This window comes from Plectrocnemia conspersa, unplaced genomic scaffold, assembly GCF_051122295.1.
Source record: "Plectrocnemia conspersa isolate PC_06_02 unplaced genomic scaffold, ASM5112229v1 ptg000014l, whole genome shotgun sequence".
In the NCBI taxonomy this organism is placed as follows: Eukaryota; Metazoa; Arthropoda; class Insecta; order Trichoptera; family Polycentropodidae; genus Plectrocnemia; species Plectrocnemia conspersa.
Genome location: NW_028277178.1, coordinates 9,205,681 through 9,232,974, shown reverse-complemented (window position 1 = coordinate 9,232,974; position 27,294 = coordinate 9,205,681). Strand labels below are relative to the sequence as shown.

At 31.0% G+C, this 27,294-nt stretch overlaps 1 protein-coding gene and 1 long non-coding RNA gene across 2 annotated transcripts in view; one reads left to right on the top strand and one right to left on the bottom strand.

The window, feature by feature from the left end:
- LOC148226151 (cell adhesion molecule 2-like) overlaps window positions 1–27,294 on the top strand; it is a 133,780-nt gene that overhangs the window by 23,613 nt on the left and 82,873 nt on the right. The gene's annotated exons all lie outside the window — the stretch shown is intronic.
- Window positions 17,745–18,689, bottom strand: LOC148226152 (uncharacterized). The gene is made up of 3 exons (XR_015812251.1): window positions 18,551–18,689; window positions 18,344–18,476; window positions 17,745–18,277 (listed from the first exon to the last, which is right to left on the bottom strand). It is a non-coding gene; the product is annotated as an uncharacterized LOC148226152 (long non-coding RNA).

Here is a 27,294-nt window from a genome sequence, read left to right as displayed (position 1 = left end):
ATTACTCTAAAATATTAATAATATAAAGTGCGCAAAAATCATTAGTATCTTATTAAATAAATCGAAATTATTTTGTTACTAATATACAATAGTTAGGTCATAACTGAATCGAATAATTGCAGACATACTTTTACTTTTCATTGAAACATTGTAGAGGTCCAATCATATTATAAACAATATTTTCAAAATAATATCATATAATATTTATAAAAAAACTTTGATTTGTAACATAATAATTAAAATCAAATCCCAATTGACTAGCTATTACAACTACTAAAATTTAATTTATATGTCAATTAAGTTCGTTTGATTAACAGTTGTTTTTATAGCTCCGAGTGCGCAATTTGGGTGCGAATGTCATTTGATATGTCTAATTATTATATGTAGACTTGAGTAGACTGATTTGCATATCAAAAGTGAACGTTTAATGTCATATATGTACATATCAAATGAAAATGGTACTCAGGATGCTCAGGATGCATGTAATATATTTTATATAATTTACAAATTATATTTGTGCATATGTTACAATGAATGAATATTACCAGTAAAAATATATTTTCCCTGGACTGTTATCATATTGGAATACATTTTCACCGATATATGTTTATTTCTATCAGGGAAAATTTAATTTGTTTGACATGTGCTGGTGATATACGGTGATCTAAACTTTTATTTTTATGTGTGAAGTGTGTACAAAAAGTAGTGGTATTTAATGTGTACCAGATCATCTGCACAATTAATAAATACAATATTACTGATATTGACCGGTGAAATAATAAAACAACAACTGTCACATACAACTGACCTTACAGAAGTTATATTGCATCCTTTGTATTTGTATATACCGACTGGCTTTTGTTTATGTCTAATTAAAAGGTGAATTTGCAAGTGACTCTAATCCGGCAAAATATATGCTTGTCACGTGTGCTTGTATAAATTGTTTTAAGCAAGTCATAAGAATTATATTTTATTTTACGCTTAACAGGTGGTTCCCTCAAATAATATTTGTCATAAACTACATTAAACAGCGATTTAATTGTAAATGATAATATCAATTCATTATCAGCATTAAAGCATGAACAACTTTATCGCGTAAATTTTTTATGCCAGTAAAAAAAATATTTGTGGATAAGTTCTAGATAAAAGATCCTGATGGAAGTCTATTATAATGCATTGAATATGCTTTTTGTTATTTTGAGTCGCGCAATGGTTTCAACTTGTCTTCGCTATGTTCTGTAGGTCTCCTTGGTTCAATTTTTCACTACTTTTCTCCTTGCTTTTAAATATAGTATAAATATTTTAATCATATTTAATAATTATTATGCATTAATTAAAATGTAATGCTATCTCTGATTAGAATTAATACAGTTTGCATTGCGTTAACTGCATTCCTTCGCTAATTATTTCGAAATCACTTGTTGGTAGATGGTACAGTACAATAGATCACGTTAAATTATACGCACATTCCTCTAAGATCAAAGGGGTTTTGGTTAAGGATTATAGTGGTACAAGACGATTGTGTATTATATATTTAGTTGCGCACTGTGGAAATGTTTGCCCTAATTAAGCCGTTTAATGCCTTCCGATTGGAGATTTTCGCAATGGCAAACAAGCCATTGCAAAACGAGTTTTTCATGTGAAAAATAATTTATACCCGCCATTAAAACTTTGAGCCGTATTCAGCACCGGTGGCCAATCTTTTTAAAACCAGCTGCTGCAAATTACATCTCGTTGCAACAATGAAGTAATTAGCCATAGGGACGTGTGTATTATTAAAATGCGCGACGCTTATTCTGCCAAGTGCATTCATAAAATTACTCGCGATTCGGAATTTTGTCGGCACGAGAAACTCTTGAGGTGTTGTATGAAAAGTGGATGTATAATAAAATATGTACGACATTTACGTAGATATAGAAGCTCGAGAAAATCGTCGTAAAACATTTTTGTTTTTCTCGTGAATATCGACTCAAAGCTACGCTTTAACATGACGAGATACAACCACATACAACGAATAAAATACTACATGTTCGTGAGAAAGTATTTCGTTATAGTATCCTAAAGACATATGCTTTTAAGTTTTATTATTTTCTAACGACGTCTCTGAATATTTAATAGATATATCAGTTAAAAAAATATTGAAACAAATTAGTTGTGTAATTAACATGTAATTGCTTTAAAGCTTATTCTTTTTCCAAGATTTAATGATTCATGGCCCGAGGCTTCACGGGATACTATCACGGCATATTTCACTGAATGGTGTAACCAGCGAAGACGTTATGCAAGATATGTCTTTTGAATTATCCAGCCATCCATACCATCACGGTATAACCCACTAAGTGAGCTACTCAACAGCTCTGCGAATTGCAGATGAGGATGTTAGCGGGCCAATTGCATCGCTTCTTAAGCACACTTATGAAATGTGTTAGATCTTATAAGTGAAATGTCCAGATGGCCACTTTTGTTGATCATTGACAATAGAAAATCAATAGACTTTTGCGCAGAGTGAGATGAAAAGTCTATTGCGCATCCTTTTCACACAAAATGTTAGTTTTCTTTTGGTACTTGCGAGTGATTATGAGCGACCTTATTGGTATTCTGTAAAATATTAACAATTAATTAATCAATTATTAAGTCCTGATATGTCTCTTTTATTGTCAAGCTCTACTTTCAAGACAAGTTGGTATTTATTTTCATTCTTAATAATTCGAAATAGTCATTTGTATGAACAGTTAATTGATTGTGCAGGTGGTTGCAACCCCCACAACATTTTTATTATCATATTTTTTTAATTAACGTCTTCGAGTCAATTTTTTTTTGACAGATAAAATTATTTTTTGTATTCGCAATGGTAAAATTATTAAAATAAAAATTAAATTTTTGTTTTAAAAAGGTTGTGAAATATTAGCGGTAAAACATTAAAGGATTTTTAAGGTAAGTGAAGGAATAATGAATGTGGATAGAAAGGCTGGCAAATGGTGATTGAATATAAGTAATAAAAGTGGGGCTCCAAAGATGTTTATTATCTAGAGACACAAAGGAGATGGAAAGGAAGATAGATTTTATTTAATATGATTTAAGTGACGTCTTTAGCTCACTGAATAATTAAATAAGCAGTTTAACGTGTATTTTATATTCTTTATAAATGATAAAATACTCTAATTTTATTGTGATAAAAAATGCTAATGATAAAAGGATAAGTGATAATGTATTTCAATGCCTAGAATCAAGTCTTAAATTTTTATGCACCAATCGTGTATATCTCTTCCAACTCGATAAGATACTTAGAATTCCCATATTTTATTATTATAAAACCAACCATAACCATGCATGGCACGTGATGGTTTAAGCTCAAATCTCTACCACTAGGCAGGCAAGCTGCTCAACAGCTTCCAAGACGCCTTCCGTAGCCTTTGCCCAAACACTACCTGGCTAAGAACGTGCACGGCAGGTGTATATTGGGTGACCTTAGAAAACGCCAGCATCGTTGAAAACATTTCCATGTAAATAAATCGATTTCGGGGGCAGCACGCGAACGGCCCCCGGAGGGCGCGGGGTCGGGGCCCGCAAAGTGCCATTTCTTGTACTGGCGTGCGCGATAACTAAAATCACTTGAATTTTTCATGTTAATATGCTTTGAGTCTAATTCCATTCGAATTTATTTGACAGTTATTTCGTGGGGCAGGCGCTAAAGCGGGCAGTGTTAAATCCGCCCCTCACCCCAGACGGCCCAACAGAATCACGCGTCTAATGTTCTTTATTGCGTTTCTATCGGGCTTTGGCTTACCATGGCCGTACTTTATTTATTTTTTCTATTTACGAGGATCGGAAAGTGACCAAAACATATTATTTTGTGCCATTTATGTTCTTGATATGACAATAATATTTTTTCATCAAACAGCACACACCTTTAATCACTGCCAGGCATCTATAATAGTAGCATTTTTGTTGTCGTAAATGATCAATTGTTTATCGCACCAATTTTCTTGGAGGCTTGAGGAAAGTTCAATAGTTGTGCACTATTAAACTTTCCTCAAGCATTTAAGTGTCGTATGTACAAGGATATAATAATGTTAATAATTTAAAATTATTATTGTAAATGTTTTTCAAGTTCCTACTTATTTTAAAAATGAATATATATTATATTTAATATCGAGTATATTATTTGCATTTATAGTAAAGTGCCTTTGCAAATAAATTACATCTAGAAATACGATTGAGTTCCCTCTTATGTACAAAAACGACTTCTGTTTGAATTAGGTTCATTATTTTATTTAAAATACAATACATCAACTTTTTCCTGATATCCTAAGGCGAGCGATGCTCGAGAGGAGTCATTTAAATAAGCAGAAATATCCTGTAAAGGCGAGTTTCTCCTAGCTTCGTAATCCGATTCGTTGAGTTGTCATCCAAAGGAATATAATTTTTTTTCCTCAATCTGTCGTGTATTTATTAAATATCGCAAAAGTTGACAAAATAAAATCTAACAAGTAAAGTAAAAAAAAGTTCAAATTCGAATCTGTACTTGAACGTCGTGTAACTGTCAGTATAAAAAACTTGCTTAACATTCAGTGAAACAGCATAAAAGGAAAAACTTTTCTCAAAGAGCAAGAATAAACATACCGATTGTATAATATAAACAATATTTGATAATCAGCTGTCATAAAGAATTATAATATGTACTAAAAAGTACTCATTTAAGTTAATTTGCATTATAATAAATATAATAAGTATACTTCTTAAAAATAACGAGCGCAATAACGGCATAGAGACGGTAATAGTTTTATTGCTGGCTGTCATTTAATGAGGCAATTTTCTCGATTATCGACCTTCACCAAAATATTCCGCCGTCTTCTGAATAGTTATATAGTTATTCCTGACGATGGCGTACCCTCGTCAGCTTTTCTTGTGTTACGTGACTCAATTCGCCGTTTTATAATGTGGAAATTCCACCAGATTGGTCGGCAATTGAGATAATACTCGACAGGGGAAGCTAACTGCGACTTGTGGCCACTTTAACATCGACAAAGTTATGTGACGTATAAAACTCAATAAATTTATAACATGTAGTACATGCACATATGTTATTATACTAAGTTAATATTTGATTTAAAATATATGATTATTATTAATTATATGACAATTTATTAAAAAATATAAAAAGATCTGTGTATAAATATGTATTAGAAAGTACAATAATATTTATTACATAAAAGAAATATTTAATACAAAACATAGACGATAACAAATTCTAGGTCATTTTATTTAATAAAGAGATGCTTGCATAACATAATAATAACTGTTTTAAAGCTTACGTCATATCATGCTATCACAACTGCTTGTTTATTAAAACTAGCTAATTATAATTGTAAACTATATAATAATTTTAATGATTATTTTATATTTAATAAACTCACAACTTTACACAATATTTACTTAGTTTTTTTGCTACATTATATGGACATCATATTTAATAATAATAACTAAACATTTTCTTACTTAAATTTAAATACAAAAATATTCATTTAAATTATTAACATCAGATCATTCCAATCGTTAAATCATTCCAAGTATACATACTTGAACAATTAGTATATTATCTATCTTCAATATATACTACCATCATCCCTATTCTGCAACTTTTTTAATATTGTTATATCTGCTTCATTGAGCATATGTAATATTGTGTGCCAATATTAAACGTGAACCAAAATTATTATTATTTTATTTTTTTGTGTTTACACTTATTATATTTCTCTTCTTTGACAGTAAACATATTTTTATACAAATTGATTATTAAGTATACAATTTTAGTAATCTTGAAATGGTAATTGTTTATTTATTACCACTCCTAAATTTAACAAATTATCTAAGATACATAAACTCATTTTTATTTGTTTTGTGGGGGTTTCAATTACCCATTTCAAACAAATATAAATAAATACCTACTCGTAAGTAAGGCCTAAGTATGGAAAAGAGATCCCAGCACAAAACAATAATTGTAAAAAATCACAAACCACCTATTTGCATGCTAATCACTATACACAATAGAAATAATGTTAAATAAAAATAGTGTCAGAAAATCAGAGATTTCGGTTTGTCCTAAATTAGCAATGATTGGCCAAGAAATCGAAAAATATTAAGGTCGTTTGTCTCTTCCCATTTCCCTAATTGTATATTTCACTAGAAATGTTAATGGTACATTCCACTTTTCGAGTTGAAATATTCGAGAGTTTAGCCATGAACTTGCATCCATGAAATAACGATTCTAAGCCCCATAACAAAAAAGCATTTTATGTATTTTTTAACGTCGTAATATATTTTTTGAATTAATAGTTTTATGGTATTTTATTAAATGATATGTATTTTTCTGGCCAAATTCACGGGGATCCCTGTTTAGAATTCGCGACAAAAGCAATAAAATCGTGCAGTGGAAACGTTCGGTTACCTAACGTTTATATTAAGACCTTTTAAAACAAAATTACTACTAACAATAAGTGAGAATCGAATGAAGCATATCTAAACCGAATTTTGAATAACAGGAAAGCGCAAAAAACAATTATGCCTTTTCAGTAGTCAAAAACCCACGTCAAAAGCAATAAAATCGTGCCGTCGCTAATGTCGCGATTCCGTATTTTAATAAAAACATAATTAATTTAATATTTAATAATATAATTAATATCATCTTTGCTAAAATAAAAGTGAGTCATATAATTCTTAGCAAATATAATAGCCCAAATAATTATTTATACATAAGTAAATCCACATCTAAGTCACTTAATGGCTATCAGAATTATTTTTTACATTGGTGTTTATGCACCTTACAAATGCAGCGAGCTTTTGATTTCCTGCTCTTGTTTCTAGGACAAAAGCTTAATCTGCTTAATCTTATCACATGTCACCAATTTCCTCATAAATATTTTCCTTCGACTATGGTAATTTATATTTAAATTGTGATTTTTTTGGTCCATAAAATAATTACATTTAAATTAGCTTAATATATCATCTCGATAAAGCTTATAAAAGCCTATCTTGTTTTTGAGACATTAATATGATTGAGGCATTTTATCACCATTGCCAACATCTTCTGATTTATTACTTCTGTTATTTTTTTCTCGCCTTCTTCTATACAAATTTATATATTTAAATTTGGAGTAATAAATAAGTATTGAAAATATATCTCTAACTTATTTTCTAATACCCGCATTAGACGAAGCTAGATTGTGAACTCTAATTCTAAAAACATGTGGAAAATTTGAATTCCATGAGTCTGAAATGTTGGTTATGTCTGTATCATCTTCTATTATATCTCTCAAATATCGGAACCCAATACTTCGAAATCAATATTACTGTTGTAATCTTCTAAATCATTATTATGATCATCTTCCAACAATTTTTTTATTTATTATCCATATTTTCATTATAATTTATACCAAAAAAAAACGAAAAATAAACTCTTCAAATAACAATAGGCACTACAGTAAAATTATATGAATATGTATTTACCTGCATGTCACTGAATATCGATGAAAGAACACGATGTATCAACTAAGCAAAATAAAAGTTCGTCTCAAACTAATTAGTCACTACTAAGATAGGTTTTATTCGTTTACTATCCTTTTGTACCATATGTGCGAACGAACTAAAAGGTTTTGTGCTATACCTGCTTTTATTTGTATTCTAATAAAAATGTCTAAATACACACTTCAACCTCAACTAAAAACCATACCAATATACCCTTTTATTACGAATTACAAAAAATATGAATTCAATAATATAATTAATTAAAAATATATGACATAAACCATAGATTATTAGTTATTTTATGGTCTCCCTTTGCTCAGGCTGGGTTAAGTGTCTTTATGTAAACATATATATTTTTTTAAATAACAAGATTATTTAAGATTAATTTATATTTAACAATAAATAAAAATGTTTCTAATACTTGTGATGTAAGATATAATTATTTTTTAAAGATATATGTGCATTTCTATTAGAATTCATCTTATTATTACTTATATATTTAGACATTTTTTTCTATAATAATATGAAATTGTAATTTTAGTACAAACACCTTTTTATAAAATTTATTGCTGTATAAGAGCAATACATTTTTATTTGTTACGCTTTGATCCACGTTTACTCGCATTTACATTGAAGTGACAAATAGTGCAGTAAGCGCATACCGTTAATCAAGGCTATGTCAGTTTCGTTGGATAACGATCCTGCCATTTTGTCCAGGTCCCACAGGTTCGCTTTGGAGCCAATCATCAATTGGCAATGGCGTTGCAAGCTGCGAACCGAAAAGCATCGGACAACTAAACTAAATTGAACCATTAATTAAACCAATTATTTATCTTCACACTGACGCTGGTTAATAAAGGATGCGAACTAATTAACCTTTCAACGCTTAACGAATTATTATTGTGAGTAATTTTCCACCATTTATTGTAGTAACAAGGTCATAAATTAAAAATAGCTTGAAAAATTGACATAAATACGCATATTGTGATATGTAGAATCAATATCATACATACAATATATGTTTTTATCGTTTCTTGACTATTTAATGTACATAAACATGAAATATACGACCTATTTTTAATCTTTTGTTGTAAGCCTTATGCATCACAGCGGGGTAAATCTGAACAACTGGTTAAGTCAATCAGACACAGTATTGAAACCGCTAGACTTTTCAGTTAGGGAATTGAAGGCATCTATATAAATAATTATAAATTATTATGTGTATTACAATTTATAATATACAAATTAAATTTTGTAGCTAGTGCCAGTTTTTATTAATAACGAATTTTTATATATACAAATTCAAGTCTGCTCCTAGACAAGACCATACGGACTACTCTATTCTAAACTTATTTTACTCGTTTACAAAAATAGATTATAAATCATAAAGCACAATTAGTTTCTGGAAACGAGTCTTTTGCTTCCAACTTCGAAGAAATGTCGTGCCTATTAATAAATGTAACAATTACTTATATTTTTAACATTGCTAATTTAGTTTATATTCATTAATCACCTATTAAAATTTTTTTTTGTAATTCATTAGTGTTGAACAATTATCTTTAATTTTCTTCTCTAAAGTCACTACCCTATTTTGTATTTTACAAAGTCATTGCTATATACAGAAACATGTTATCAATGCATTTCATTAGCAGCTTTTTCATTTGTATAGAATATATCTATCGTCACGCGAACGTAAACAAAAACTGCAGTCGTGCTAATCAAGTAAAAGTCGTTTCTACTTTAACTTGTTTTGTATTAATACTTAAGTGTAAAATATTTATAAATTAATGGAACAAACCCGTTTATAATCTGATAATCAAAAATTCACTGTCGGGCCTTTTAAAGCCGTACACTATTGCGTTTCAGATAATTTAATAACAGCTTCCTTTAGGTGTCATGGCTTTCGTTAACCGTCTGCCTTTAAGTGTCAAAAAGTGCTATACTGTATCAGCTCAATAGGAACATTTTGGCGAAAGAAAAACTTTTGAGAGCAAGTGGAGGTTCTCTCTACATGTTATGAGGAACGCAAAATAATCAGTTTTGTTATGAGGAACGCATTTCACTTTGTCATTCGCGTCCTCTATGACACTTTGGTTAGCAATATTCTTGAATCGGGAACTATAGTTTTGAATCTCCGAATAACCAAATACTCCCTCTTAATTGAACAAGTTATGAAAAGGTTTTTTTAGATACAAATAGATAAGAATATTTGCTTATTATCCGTTCTTGTTTCATAGCACTTTTCTTTTAAGAGCATTTTGATAAGATTCGCGCAGAGAGCTGTATGCTGCTAAGCCTTTTCTTAAACTTCTGAAAGGTGCTATCAACTTTAGTGGACTTCCAGTCTTAAGCTGCGAAACGTTTTCGAGAATCACGATCGCATCTTTCTTTGATAACTGTTTGGGTATGGACGCCTGCACTAGCTGATTCACCTATGGCTGTCGCCATCCGACTCCTTAATACTATGTCACTGCACATTGATCTGTTTAATTTTAAAAATGAGAAGCTGGTCCAATTTTTTTGTTTAAATAAAAAAAATATTTCTTTCTTTTTTTCTATTGTGACGCATTGGGGAGACCTCTTAAGCTACGATGAACCCAATTTAATTTAAATAAATAAATATATTTAATAGTCAAAAATAATAATATTTCAAACACATTGATTCTAGGCTTTACAAAAATCAATAAATATATATGTAATTAAATAATAATGTGGCTACCGTTACCAAGCATATGTGATAAGGATGTTTCTCTGAACACTTAAAAAAAAAATCATGAAGATTTTTACAAAGAATATGTTATTCTTATTATACAGTTTTGAATGCTTCCGAGACACTTTTTCGCCAGGTGCTAGGGATAGCAAAAGTTGTGAGCCACGCCGGACAGTTGATCTTGGGTCGTTGACCGGAGCAGAGTTATTTGTTTTCTTGGCCTATCGCCAGAGTATCTAGGCTGTCGGGGTGCCATTCGTCTAGCTCCAATCGAGAATCGAGACTCCATTTAAGGCATCCTAGAGGTTGCACCACCTTGTTTTTAAAAAAAAAACGATTTCAATAATATTCTTAAAACTATGTCACCAGTAGCGTGTTAATTCGTGTTATAGTGTAAATTTAATTTTAAATAAAGTATCCTGTTAAAATTGTTAATGGTTTGAATTTCATCTGCTTTAGATAAACTAACATCCTCATTATATGAAGCTCGTTATTGCTAAAAATCCCATTGTTAATAAAATATTTTTTTGACTATTGGTACAGTGCCCTATTAAGGATAAACAGATAGATACATAAGATTGTTTATTACTAGTAAATATAGATGATATATTTAATATTTAAAACTCACGTTAATTATTCATCATTAAATTTATAATAAACGTATCGCTGCTAATTAAAACTACGTGAACATTGAGAAAAATTATGTATTTTCCCAGTAATTACCCACACTTTGAACAGTGTAATAATTTTTAAAATATTGCTGGAATTAATTATTATGTAATGCGACTAAACATATAAATCTTGCTTTAAAAAAGACATTTCATGCGCTTTAAATAAAAATGCAAAATTGCCATAATACAGAGAGGTCTTAATGCTCATTTCGTAAACGCGATAAAACAACACGAATACACCGAACGCTTTCAGCACACATAAGTCATCCGTATAAATATTCATACAATGCAATAATTCGTATGTGTATCAACATAAATATAATACATATTATATTATACGAGCTGCAGTATCGACCGCCATTGGCGCTCTGGTCATAAAAAGTTTTATTTTCATATTAATAACCAGAGGCAGCTGTTTTATGCCTGGCTATTAATAATAGCCCGAGTATGCCGTGTTTGATATCGCAGAAGCTGGCAGTTTTAAACACAAGCTACTAATAAAGAGAGCCTATTTTTTTAATTGCGAGTTAAATAATGGCGCACGTACGTGCTTTGAATGTTACGTGATTTTTTAACGTCGCGGATGTGATGCAAATTGTGGTTTGGTCAGGATTTTGGCAGTTGTCATTAATACCCGGGGTCAGTTAGAAATTAGTCTGATTTTTATTTTTTATGTTTACGGTGAGATACCTTCCTTTTCGCTCGCTCGCGTGTTAAGTGATGAGAGCGAGTGAGAGACAAGGGCGTGCGTTACATGCGTTCCGCATGCCTCTTGTCACTTAGCACGTGAGAGACCGATAGGGAATGTATCTCACCATACGCACCTGTAGAACGGTTAAATTACTAAGACGATCTATTCCCATTGAAACTCGCAAATATGTCAAAATAATCCCTAACTTTTTTAACGATCGCTCACAACTTGCAACCGATACTGCAACAGCTTAAATAATCTGCAGTTAAATAGAACTATTTATAAATACGTCATCTGCACATGACATAATAAAAAACTTCATTGCAAGTAGTACGAGTAATCTTCGATTTCTGTGAAAAATTAATTTTCATCGTGTCGCAAAAATTCCCAAAATTTATATTTTCTATTATATATGTCTAGCAGAAACCCAAACTTTTTATTTATGTCTTTAAGTCTTGAAAATTGTGTTGATATTTCTCGTTACGATAAGTCAAGTACGTTTTTCATAACACGAATGATTTTATTCTTTACTGTAAGTTCTGCATTAATTAATTAACTTCTACGATGCCTTCTTTTTCCAATTTATATTCCAATTTCTCCTTAGGAGAAATGCCTAAAAATTTAAAGATTGCTACTATTGTACCTATACCTAAAATAAAAAATAGTAAAAAAGTTGAAGAAATGAGACCAATCAACATGCTACCGTGTATAGAAAAAATAATAGAAGAAGTAGTAATCAAACAATTAAAGGAATTTATTACTTCTCAAAACATAATATGTGAACAACAATCGGGATTCAGAGAAAAGCATTCGACTGAAACTGCATTACAAGTAGTGATAAATGATTGGCTGTTGGCTAAGGATACAAACAAAATCATTGGAGCAGTTTTCTTGGATTTCAAGAGAGCCTTCGAAACAATAGACAGAAAAATAATGTTAAAGAAATTGGAGAGTATAGGTATAAGTGATATAGTTTTAAGATGGTTTAATAATTACTTATATAAAAGAAAACAAAAAGTTAAAATAAATAATGTATATTCTGAAGAGAAATTAGTGTCTTATGGAGTACCACAAGGGTCTAAATTGGGACCATTGTTATTTGTTTTGTATATTAATGATATAGTTAATAACGTGAAAAAATGTAAAATTCATCTATTTGCGGATGACACATTAATGTATTGCATAGGTGATAACATTAAAGAAATTGTAAATAATTTAAATAATGAATTAAGTATATTAGAAATATGGTTAAAGAATAATGTACTTAAATTAAATGAGAATAAAACTAAATGTATGTTTATTAATTATAAAAATGTGTTAGATAATAGTACCAAAATAGTAATAAATAACTCTAGTATAGAAATAGTGGATAATATAAAATATTTAGGAGTATTTGTTGATACAAAATTAAATTTTAAAGAACATTGTAATTACATATTAAAAAAAATTAGTAGAAAAATATCTAGTTTATTATCTAGATTAAGAAATATATTAAGTATAAATACAAAAAAAAAAATTTACAATAGTATAATATTGCCCCATTTTAATTATTGTGCAACACTATTAAATATGTTAAATAAATTAGATAAACAAATGTTGCAAAAATTACAAAATAGGGCAATGAGAGTAATCTTAAATAAAAATAGATTAACTAATTGTAAAAGTATGATTGATAGATTAGAATGGTTGAATGTTCAAGAAATATTGAGTATGAATGTTTTAGTATTTATATATAAGTTAGAAAATAATATGTTACCAAAATATTTTAATAAGTATTTAATAAGAAATAAAGATGTACATAAATATAATACTAGAAATAAAGAAAATTTAAAGATAATTAAGTATAAGAAAACGAGTACGGCTAGGGGAATTATGTACGGAGGTTTTGATTTATATAATAGTCTTCCAAGAGAAATCCGAAACAACAAAAATATAACGGGTTTCATAAATGGAATAAAAAAACACCTTCGTACATATAGAAATAAATTATAATATTAAGACTTTATTATTGTATATTTTTATTTTTTCTTTCTGTTATGAATTTTTTTATATATTTTTATATATGTTTACTAAATTTGTTAGATGTAAAGATTAGCTATTAAGCTAAATAAATTAATAAAATAAAATAATTAAATAAATAATAATAATCAATGCATTTTATTTTTGATATTTTCGCATAAATCATTGCGGAATTTAAAAAAATTCTGAGATTCAATATCAGTTGCTGCTTCTGGGAAATTCATAGTAGGATCTTTCAATCGCTCTTGATTCGATTTTTTTATTAATGTCTTAGAAATTAAGCAAAGCAACGAAATATACTAAAATTATGTTATAGAAATTGTATTGCATCGCTTCTAGTTTCAAACGTCACATCTGGATCTTTTGACAAATTTTCTAAAGGTTTGATCAACGTGTCTTCGATGAATATCTGTGACAGCTTCAATTCTTGTGCTCCAGCGTTTCCAAATCACATTTTATTGTCAGTAATAAAGCTTTTTTAATTCTACATTGCGAGTAGTAGCACGAGAAAAAATATCTAGGCTTTCAACTGTTTCGAAAAAAGTGACCTCCACTGGGCCTTTCTTATGTGACTATGTTTCAGCAAAATTTACAAATAATTCCACGTGATTCCTGACAAAATCAATTATATTGTTTGAATATGGATTATTACCAACTTTGTTTTGACGCCACCTCAATCTTGCGCCCGGGGTCATATCCCCCCTACTGCCTCCCCTACGCCACGGCCCTATCCGTGGTTGTGGTGGAGGCAGATCTTGATCCAGTGGTCGAGACGGAGGCGAGTCTTGATCCAAAGATCTGTAGCGATGAAATAGACACAGAAAAGTAGCTTCTGGTCCGTGGAGCGCGCAATTTAAATGGCTACGGGAGGCATCATAAGATTCCCTATCGAGCTCGACGGTTTACCGTTACATTCTAATTAGAATCCACTATTATTTGCCTCTCAGCCATACACCGTGGGGGTGTTACCCTGCGCTTCTAAAGAAATATTTACCATTTTATTTTTATTATATAATAATGCTCTTTTCTTATAATAAATATAAATATTTTATTGCTTTTGGAAACAAAAATAGTAGGAATACATTTAATAATGACTATAATAATTATATTTATTTAAAATATCGTTCAAATTCTGCACAAAATTAAAAAAAATCAGATACATAAGTAGTAAAATTATAGAATGAAGTTAGTGGTATTGTAGATTAATCAAACTTATTCATTTAACAATCCAGAACTGATGCCGATCCCCTAGAAATAAAAGTGGGAGTGGTGTCGCATGCAACGAAGAAAGAGATAAAGCATGCTCTTTCGTGTAACGGTACTTCGTCCAGATGACATGGGAATCTTATGAAGCCTACGGGAGCAAGTCTCGCACCCGCACTCATGAATTTGTGAGCGTCAGTGACCCGTTCGATAAATATTGCTATAATAAGTATGTTTTGCGATCCATCTGATTATGTCCTACGTTGGCGAGTACCTAATATATGCAATAATACGCTATAGGTATTTTATTAGAAATTAAAAATAATACGCCCTACTCCTTTTCCGGGACAGTATCGTAAATACATATTTAATACAACGATGTCTAAATAATATTTTTTTAAATACCTCGTAAGTACCTTCAGTGGCGTCAATCACTCGTGTTTTTGTTTGCTATATAAATACATATATAAAAATAATAAAAAAAAAACAAAAGAAAGCGTTTCATTATTTTGAAAAAATAGTAATGATTAGTTGTCACTGAATAGTCCTTTAGCTTTGGTTGACTTTAAATTGTGTTCTAGCTTCTGTTTTTTTCAAAGCATCTGCGTCAATCATGCATCACAAAAAAGGCTCATCCAAACAGCGACAATTCATATTTATCAAACCATAAAAATAAATATTATATATCGATATTTAGGAGTTGTTTATACGCCTTCATAAGGGCGCCGTCCGCTTGTCCATTATCGTTAGCCGAATTTATGACCGTCGCGCATAAAAAGCATTTTTCACCGCGAGATAAAGCCGAGGATCATCACTCTTCTTTACATTCGTACATTCGTTTGTATCGCGATACCGATTGCCCAAAGTCCGCGGCGCTCATACCACAACACACCGATAACGGTTTCACTTGTAGACGTCCCGAAACATTATTCACGGTGTTTTTTTTCCAACCCCTTGTCCATTCCGAAGGGGGTTGAACCTTCGGCTATCGCGGGAATTAATTACAGGTGGATGGCGTCGGCCACTTTTCGCCCGGTGTTAAGCCCGGTTTACACCCGGTTTTATGCCTTGCCGAGTGCGAGTGCCTCGTTAGGCGTCGGCGATAACTCGCGACCATTTGAATACGTATTGCCGCTTCTGAAGGGTGAGCCCTTTTCGTACCTGCGAAATAAATGAACGCAGTGAATTAAAAGCGCGAGCGGACGAAAGCTTTCAGTTTCCATGATTAATCATGATGACGATTGTTTATTTTATTATATTTTTTTAAATTAAAAGTATAATTTTTAAACATTTGAATTTATAAATTTAAATAAACAAAAATCATATTAAATACAAGAGAAAATGTATTAGATTAGCAGGAATTATTGCGGAAATACTAGACACCTTAGCATTCTTGCTTGCAGTTTCAAAACTTAACCGTTTTCGTGCCACGGTATATTTCATAGGACACGACTCCATTGTCAGCTATTTTTAGAATTAAAAAAAAGGTGCCGTTTCCGCTGCATTTAGACACCATTTGTGAAAAAACCTACTATCAAGAGTCTCTTGTTACTAAATGTTAGCAAATATTTATATGAATTATATAAGTATTTTATACAATACATATAACTACCTATTTTTTTAATATATACATAAAAAATATATTTACATTTAATTTTCATAAAAATATAACATATTTTAAAATACAATTAATTACATATAAAAAAAATCATGGTTTAGTCGAAAGTCAAAATACTTCATTTTTTAAGTAATGTTTATAAAAATCTACAAAAAAACATTAAACAAACAATTGAAGCGTTCTGGTCGTGGGTAGTAGCTTCGATGTTTTCTGTTGCGTTAGTTGATGATTTGTGAAGGACTTTTGTACAGCGAACTGTACAAAGTGACCCTTATGAATATCTCCTTCTGGAAGGCGTCAGCGCTTGTCCTTGAGCACTGTCCTGGAGATGATTGCTCTTCCGAGGTCGAATGAGTTTGTTCATCGAAGATGTTTTTGTAGAAAAGAGGCAGTCCGAGTTCGAAGGTGACCTCACTTAGCGGACCTAGACCCAAACACTACCATCTACAAACACAAATTTGACCTTATCTGTGTTTTATTTATTATTTATTTTATAGCGAATATCATAAATTTTAATCGCAAGGAATACATTATGTTGCTTCTATTTTTAATTTATTCAGTAAGCTTGATATAAAAATGTTTATTTTTACCTGTGAGTACTGATACTATTTTAGCTTGTTCGTTTACGGTTGTTAAATAATAAATATCAACCTAGATTTTTAGTATCCGTTGGGGTATAGCTCTGACTCTTAATCAATAGACGAGACTCGACAATAAACACCATTGAAACTTTTCCAAACGGCATTGTAAACATGTTTTAAGATACTATTTAGAAAACCAAGCTAGTTTTGCTCTAATTTATCCAGATTGGTCAAGCGATTTAAAGTATGGATATTGATCTACTTTATTTTTTTTCGATTGTAAATAAGACTAGCTTCCTTTGAATATATAAGGATTCAGTTCGAACCTGCAACAAGCTACAGTAGATGACAACCTTTAGGCAGCTGCTTGAATTTCCGAGAGTTCTATTTGATCTTTGCGATGACTTAAATAGAACCAACTACCTAGCACATATTAGGAACATATCATCCATTTATTGCACAAATTTTATAGTCATAATTTAACTACTATGTATTGTTTTAATATATATAGTATGTACATATTGCATTGATCCAAATATTACTCCCCATATGTTCCCGTTGCCTTTGTGATGTATTTAGAATGAAGATTAAAAACTGTTTGATGTCACTGTATGACATTTTAATTAAAAAAAACTTTATTACGATATTGCTAAATAAAATTTAAAGATAGTTATATCTTTTTAATTTTAGTATTATTTTAAGTAAAATATATAATAAAACAAAAATAATATATATAAGTTTTTCTTTATTTTATATTAAATCCAAATATTCATGTTTTATGCACATAGTTATGTATGTAAATAATATATTAAAAAAATATTTAGTCACTTACATGTGATTTTTATAAAAAATCGTAATCTAACCTGCATCTACTAGGTTACATATAAATTATTTTTATATTTAAAACAATTGGTTTTAAAATATCATATTATTTAAGATAATGACTTTTGCAGCAACCCTAGTAACTTTAATAATTATAAATTATAATGTAGATTAAACATAAAATTCACATTTTTTTATGTTTATATTTATGTTCTATAATAGCTATAATCCCTTAATAATAACCGGCGACTGGTTTGAAAAGAAGAGTTGATCTACGTACTTTCTTAATATTATATTTGTGAATATTTTCGGTTCGTTCACATTCTCCAGTTAGCTTATTCCTGGTGTATCTTGGTTTGCATCTACACTCGACGTCACACTCATGTACACCTTTACATCCCAAAACAACTTTTACTTCGTGCTTACCGCACAAATCAGCTAAAATCAAATTTAAAATATTATATTTGCTTATATTTTAAAGAACCACGTTTTTAATTTACTTACAAGAACTTTCCGATGAAGATGAATTATCACCAAACATTGCTGCCTCGTGAGTCACCTCATTTTTTATTAAGGATTGAGAAGCGCATATAAATGTGCACAAAAACGATACAAAGAACACAAACTTCATATTAATCTAAATACAAAAATTAAATAATAGTTGTAGAACTAATCAAAAATAAAATTCTTTGAGATTAATTAGCTAAATACCTTCAATATTTTTCCGAAAAAAAACTTACGACACGAACGTATATTCACTAAGAATGTTGGTGAACTAATGACTAGTTTATGTTAAATAATAAGGAAAAATTTAAAATGCCTTATCAAACTTGTTTATATAATGTTTATGAAACTGCACCAATGGCGAAACAAATACGCAATATATTAAATTATCAAGCATTCTTATTATATTTGCCACAAAAAGGTTATCTATAGCATATTTTTAGATTGAAAAACATGCATATTAAAATATGATAATATAACAACTTTATTAAAAAATATATTTTTTAAATACATTATACATAAAAAATTGTATTTGGGATGGTCATCTTAAGTGTACTATTATTAATTAAGTTTAAATTTACAATTTATGATACAACTTAAAAAACTACGTATTTAACATCACGTTAATAAAAATGCCGCTATTAGATAAAAAAAAGTCTCAGTCAATTCTTGGCGTAGCTTCACTTTATATTTGCTTCAAATTATTAAATAAAGTAGCCGACAGAAGTGTATTCCTAGTGGATTCTTAATAATTTATGCTCTATTGTTCTGCCTACTATCAACACCTAGACCAGTGGTCGGCAAACTTATTGGCCGAAGAGCCAAATATGTACATTACAACGATTCAAAAAAGTTCTGAGAGCCAAATCTGTTTAATAATTTAGTAAACCTTTATTATAATTTTAGACCTTTATTAAATTACGGGTACACTGAATAAAACTTGATTTCACACTTAATAAAGATGTATTCGTCGATAAACAATAATATGAAAGTAAGGTATCCATAAATTTAAATCATGACAATGACTGACAAACACTTAATGCAGCGGTTTCCAACCTTTTTGTTACTACGCCTCCCCAAAAAAAAAAAAATTTTCCGCGCCTCCCTTACCTTTTATTTTTTTAATAGATTAAATAATATAGACACGTTTTAAATAATAAAAACTTTATTACAAAAATAAACTGAAAACCACAATTAACAGAATAATAACAAGGTTTAGTTATAACATACACATACGTGTATATTTATTTTTATATATAAGTTTTTTTAAGCAATTAAACCAACTACATCTATCGCATAAAAATTTAATGCGACGGTTGTTGTTGTTTATTAGCACAAAGCTTATCAAATCTTGGGGGCAATGTGGAGAGTGCCACTCGTATCTCTTTTTCGACTACTAACCTGTTGCGATATTTAGTTTTCATTGCAGCCAGTGCCGAAAAGCCCGTTTCGCATAAATACGACGTTACAAACGGTAGAAGCACTTGCGTTGCTTTGCAATACAAAGATTCATACTCTCCTTTAAGATTCATCCAAAATTGAATTAAGGTTTCATTTTGAAACTTTTGTTTTAGTAGGCTATCGCATGATAATTCTATAAGTTTTTCCTTTTCAATGGTTGCCAGCCCAAATTTGTCGTTTTCATCGTCAATAAATGTATTCTGTACCCACAAAAACTTTGAGAAATCAAGGTGTTTAAAATAATTTGAAAAATGCAGCACTAGACCATCCAAGTGTTCAATAAAAAGATTCTTGCTTGTTTCAATATTGGCTGTGGCCCAGAAATCTTTTGACAGTGAAAACATGTCCAACTCATTCTTTTGTAAATTTGACTTCCATAACTTTAACTTTTTAATGAAAGCTTTTACTTTGTCTTTTTGAACAAGTTGATGCATTTGTGATCCCTGCATTGATTTATTCAAACTGCTCAATTTTCCAAAAATTTCAACTAAATAGGCAAGTTTAACAAGGAAATTATCGTTCGTCCACAAATGTGCCTCTTCGTGGTGATTTTCTTCGAGAAAGGCTGTTATTTCTTCTTTGAGTTCAAATACCCTTTGAATCGCTTTTGCACGAGATAGCCAGCGAACTTCACAATAATACAGAAGTGAGGTATAATTAGCTTCCATATCTACACACAACTTTGCAAACAGCCTAGATCTCAAAGGACTGTTCTTAATGTAGTTTATAATTTTTATAATTTTTGTAAAAATGTTGTTAAGTTCCTCGCTCATATTTTTTGACACTAGAGCTGCTCTGTGAAGCATACAGTGCGTCCAGATAGCATGTGGTGCTTTCTTTTTAACTAATGCTTGAAGACCTGCTTTGTGTCCGGACATTGAGTGAGCTCCGTCAGTACACAGTCCAATACAATTACTCCACGTTATGTCGTTTTCTTTAAAAAAACTGTCCATTATATTAAAAATTTCAATGGATGTGGTCTTTCCAGGAATGGGTATGCAAAATAATATATCTTCTAATATATTATTTTCCACAACATATCGAACATATGCAATTAAATGGGCATCTTTAGCTATATCAGTTGCCTCATCTACTTGTATGGCGAATTTCGAAGTACGCAGCCGAGAAACTAATTGATCGCAAATATCTTCAGATATATCATTGATTGCAACTGTTTTGCATATGATTCGCCGAACATTATTTGAACCATATCAATAGCTGCTGGTAAAATTAGAGTTTCTCCTATTGTATGTGATTTCTTACATTTTGCGATTCGGTAAGAGACATGGTACGAAGCCAATAATGCATTTGGTGATACAGAAAGAATATTTTTGAACGTTTGCTTTTGATTATTAAGCTCATCCAATTTTCTTTCAAAATATTCTATGGACTTATCAACGTATTCAGAATGTAGAGTTTCATGGTGCCGTTTTAATTTGACTGGTCTCATACTATCTGAAGCCAAAACTTTCGAACACAACAAACACATTGGTTTTTCCAAGCCATCTATAATGACACTAGTGAATCCTAATGATAAATAGGATGAACTGTATTGTCTTTTCTTGGGAGCTTTACTTCCTTGTACATTTTTTATTTTATTCCCACTAGTATCAGCATCAGTATCTTCATTATTGTTGACTTTTCTCTTGTAACCACTCAAAAATTTATCCATTCGTCTAAAAAATATTTTATTGATATAAATTAAAATCAATGATAGTTTAAATAAAAAAAAATGAAGTTTAAAATATACTAACGATTATTTTCAAGAAGAAATCACGTCAGAAACAATTAAAAAAAACAATATCACGCCCTGCCGACACGCTTCAGTTGACACGAGTGACATTTAAATGTGAGGTTATTGTTTTATGCAACTAGCGGTCGTTTTGTGTATTACCGAAACAGAGCGTTTGCAAACGCGCCATTTTTAAATTTCTCCGCTCCAGATAATTTTTTTAATAGGAATTAAATATATGTAAATATAAAAAAATGAACATTCATGCACTGAATTTTCACTGTTACGTTAATATATCAAGTTTTATTAATTTGTAGATATTATGGTATAAAAAATAATTCATTAAAAAATGTTGGCGCCTCCCCTGGCAATAGTCCGCGCCTCCCCTGGGAGGCGCGCCTCCCAGGTTGGAAACCGCTGACTTAATGCGAACAATGCCCTTGCATCTCATTGGAAAGTTTCAGTAAGTCAGGTTTATATGTTGTTGTTTTTAATTTTAGGCATGATTCCAGGTTCTCATCAATAAGACGACTTCTCAGTTTACTCTTGATAAAGTTCATGCTTGAAAAGGATTGTTCGCATGAATATGTAGAACCAAAAAGGGAAAGAACAGCAATCGCAAGTTTTTTCAGCTGATCGTAAGAGTCAGAAATAATATTCCAGACGTTAAAAATGATCATGTCTTCATTCTCCAGGTCTTTCAAAGCAGACCACTTGTGTTGTGAACTAAGATCACATTCGTTCTTCTCCAATATTTCCAAATCAATACAAAGACGTTGAAATTTAGAGCTCAATATTTTCTTGTTTTTTAAATCCTGCAATTATATTTCAAAGTTACCAATGTCAATGCCAAAAGGAGAAAATTTCAACTCAGTTATTGTAGCATTAGGAGGATTTTTGACGAATGCTAAGGTCGCTTTGTTGTTTTTAAACTCCTGAAACTTGCTGAGAAAAGCTTCCCTCATATTTAAAATTGTTGTTTTGAAATGGTGTTTGTCAATAGAGGAATTATTTTCTTGGCGATGCTTCAGCGGGCTCAGAAAGTGAAACAATGTTTCCCTTTCAAAATCTTGAGCAAAAAGAGATAATTTGCTTTCGAATGAAATGACTTCTTCTAACATCGAAAAAATTGTGTTTCCTTTCCCTTGTAGTTTACGGTTAAGCTGATTTTGATGAGACGTAACGTCTACCTTGAAATGAAAGTTTTGGATTTTGGATGGCACCCTTCTCAAGGAGAAATGCTTCAATTTATGGCAATAGAGACGCGAATCGTTTTAAAACGTTCCCTCTTGATAACCATCGAACCTTGTTATGAAGCAGAAGATCAGCGTACTCACAAACCCTTTTCTGACGCCGGTCATACTTTTGGCCCCGTCTGTGGAAATCGACACAATTTTATCGAGAAGAATATGATATTTATCCATTCACTCCACCACAGCATTTGCAATATCCTCTCCACGCGTCTGACAATAATCCTAAAAGTTTTTCTTTAGGACCTCAATGAGAAATAAATCTAATGAAAAGCGAAACTTGCGCTGTATCATTTATGTCACAAGACTCGTCAACTGCTATTGATAAAGCCGAAACCAATTTCAGATCTTTGATTTGCTGGATGGTTATATTGGAACACATTTTAGTTGTTCTATCTTCATTGTTTTGGCAGACAGTGATAACTCTTTAATTTTTTTAGAATATCTGCTTTGTTCTTAAAATGCATTGATAAAACAACTTTTTATGTATTCACCGTCTGTGTATGGTTTCCCTCTTAGCAATCTCTTGACTAACAACAAAACTTGCCATATTAACATTGCTGGAGGATTACATCCAGTTATTAAATACAGAAGCTGATGAATTATGACTCTTCTGAAGTTCCTTAACTGCCTTCTTCCTTGCATCACCGGCAGGATATTTAGTGCTAAATGACGCATGCTTACCTGTAAAGTGTCTCTCCAAATTTGACTTCTTGTTGTGCGCGAATTTTTTCTTACAAATAAGACATGTCGGATGGCCATTCGAGTTTCGAATAAATGCGAAAATTGTGCCAGAGCCGCACTCAAGGAACCAAAGAGCCGCATACGGCTCTGGAGCCGCACTTTGCCGACCCCTAACCAAGACCAATCACTACGATTTTGGAGTGGAATTTGATTTGTTTATTTTCTGATAACAGCTGAAGATTCGCTAAAACTATAATGAAACACACGTGCTTGATTACACATTTTATTTATCGGCATATGCCAATATATTTTGGCATGCACACTATGGTATTTTTTTTTAAATTATAATTTACTCATAAACCACACACTATTAGTTAATAATAAATATCAATAATTAAAATTATTTAATTTTATATAATGGGAATATTTTATCATCACATTATTTGCTTATGTAACAAATATGCAATATATAAATTCCAGAAATAAAACTCATCACAAAATTATTGCTATGACTTTTTCGTTTCGCGTGAATAACACACATGTATTACATTTTACAACGGAAATATTTTATACTGGTTGACCAAAACAATACACAAAATGTCAATGTATCGATTAAATTAAATGCAACCGCACGTGTGTTTTATATAATTAAATGTAAATTATTTTTATTTATTTTTTATAGTATTTTTGGCATTTTAAAATATTGTTCATAAAACATGCATCAGTTATATCTAGTGGCATTTGCCTTTTGATTTATACGCAATAATATCCTGTGCATTATAAGCGCCTTAAAGGCGCTTACAACGTAGCGAGAAAGTAAGCTATTCGACAAAATAGGGCTGGGGTTGAAGATTTGCAAGAGTATGTATATAAATGAGCTATTCAAAGGCGCGTCACACGAGCTCTTGGCTTTAGAGCAAATATGACAATGTTTAGCCAGTGTCGCAATGCCAGTAGGCTAAACTCGACACAGTGTAAAAGACCATATAATGGTTCTTGCATATTCATTCGCGGAAGAGCGTTTCAAGAGAATCAACATTTGCCGACAAGATTGCGTCTACAATCGGCTTATAAACGAAACCGATTCGTTCCGTGTTCTCTGATATTAAACTATCAAAAACATCTATGCTTACTCACGTTTATTTTTAAGAATATAATTATATAAATAAATACTGAAAATATGACTCGGGATATCTAAAATATTTCGTCATGCTAGAGATGTGCCACCAATTTTCCATCCCCGCGTGTTCTATACAATTCCTCGACTACCCGTCAAATATAATTAACACGGACTGCGGTATGATACCTGAAAGGCAAATTAGTACACCACTACCCGGAGGTTGTTGCGGTTAAGAACAACCGACAAGAGGAATCTCCCGGCGTAGAAACGAGGCAAAATTCGTAGACACCCTCTCTCGAATGGCATTTTTAAAATTCTCAGCACAGCATCGCCACCTCCCCGATGGACCTCCTCCGCATTGTTGGGAGTAACCAGGAAAGCTTGGATCGCCACTGGAGGATGGGACTGCGCTACAATTACCTTTGTGAATTCTCCTTCTGGGGCACGAACGTCGCCTTTCATTGTATCGATTAGATATACAGAGATAAACATAAACGTCAAAGATACAACGTATTTAATTATCCACAATACAATAAAGCCTGTTTATAAATACATACTTTAATAAACTGTTCAAATGTAATTAATATAATATAATACAGGTAACATACATTCCGCCAAAACACCTTGCAGACTGACTTATGCTACATATACGATTGTATTTGCAATGGGGTTTTTTCATTTAAATCGGTAAATTATATTTGACCTTTAAATCTATATATATTTTTTAGCAATTCTTATTGATTTCACATGACAAAAATAATTTGTTTAGTATGTTACCCAATTTCAAAACTTTTCTTTAAAACGTCGATTTGACTTTCTTCGCGAAAACTTAATTTACAGCTATATAGTCTTATAAATATAATAGTCTTAAACTGTTTTTGTAATTATAAATAATCTGAATATTTCTAAGCTTTACTATACACGCATAACTTTTCGGTGAATAGATACATATTTAATTTTTTTAATATAAATTTCATACTTCACTTCAATTTTAGTATTATTTTTAATAATTAGTTATTTATAATGATTATAAACTTCAGAGTTAATCCACTAATAATTATTAATTATATAGTAAATACTTTATTTTTTAAATATATTTCATTTAAATATTAACTATATTTGCAACCCGTAAGTCTCAAAATTTACCAAATTTTGTGTGGTAATGATTACTTTTATATTCATATATCTACCTGTTATATTGTAACTTATCTTGTAAGAGATTCTACATACCCGTTAGAAAACATCTCTCAAACACAGGCCACAACAGACTTTTGAAAACTGTTTCTCACCACTAAACAATGTATTGTACTTGTCGAAATACGCGGTAGTAAACATTGTTATTTTGCTCGACAAAATTACTTAAAAGAACAGTAAAGCGACAGATTTGTTTATAAATCGCCACCCAGAACATACGCTTTATAAGTGCAGACAGTTTTAATTTATGCTAAATTGCTTTATATATAATATAAGTATAAGTAATTTTTGATGTGAAAGGCTGACTTGACTTAAAATCTTTTTGGTGCAATTTGTTCTACTACAGCAATAATACATTCTTTGATGTATTTACAACATTCTTTATGAACTTTCCATACAATTAACTAGCTCGAACTAGTGTATGAATCGGCAGTAAATTATTGAGGTGACACACGTTCCATATAATGAAGCCATTATACACCTTATCGAGAACTTTAGCGATATGCATAGAAAGTCTCTTTTCTCCTGCTCGAACGTCACTACCAACTCATCGTCAAAAGTATTTCTACTTAAAACACCTCCGCTTTATCTGTTAGAGAATTCCACCAGGCTAGGGGATTTGGAAAATGTGACAACGTGACAGTTGGCAATGCCGAAAGGTAGTCTATTGTCAAGCAACCACCTCTATAGAGAGAGACTCCAGGTCTTTCTGTGAAAAGATCAAATCAGAATCTCGGAATAATCTTACTTTTATATATTTCGGCTGTAATTCGTGACCATGGCTGGAGCATCACAGCCGAAATATATATATATATATATATATATATATATATATATATATATATATATATATATATATATATATATATATATATATATATATATATATATATATATATATATATTATTCAATTGTTTATATTTTACGCGATATTATATATTTTTTTTAAATTGTATTTACGTGTTTTGTTCGCGTTTATCTTTTTTTTAATGAGTCTCTCTTTATATTTCGCCGGAGATATTCCCAGCATCCTCAGAAGTTTTCACTTTATTTTTATAGAGTACACTTTTTTTTACATCGCGTAGGTTAGGATTTTTAATTCGCACTTTTTTTATTGGTTTTAATGTTAAAAACACCTAAGTTTGAATTTTATTACCTTCACTGCTTCGCGGATAGGAGCATACTGAAAAAGAGCATACTATAGAAATTGAAGAAAATTGCCAACTACCCTTCCTGGACACACTAATCATAAAAAAAGAAGACGGCTATCTAGGACACACAGTATTCCGAACAAGTACACACACCAACAGGTATCTACATGCAAATTCTCACCACCATCCGGCACAGATCAAATCGGTTGCAACCTCTCTATTCAATAGAGCTAAAATATTAGCCGACAAAGAACATATCGACGATGAACTTAAAACCGTGAAAATAGCACTACAATCAAATGGTTTTAAAAAAGAAAACTTGAAAGAAACAAAGAAGAAAACAAAGGAAATTGAAAAA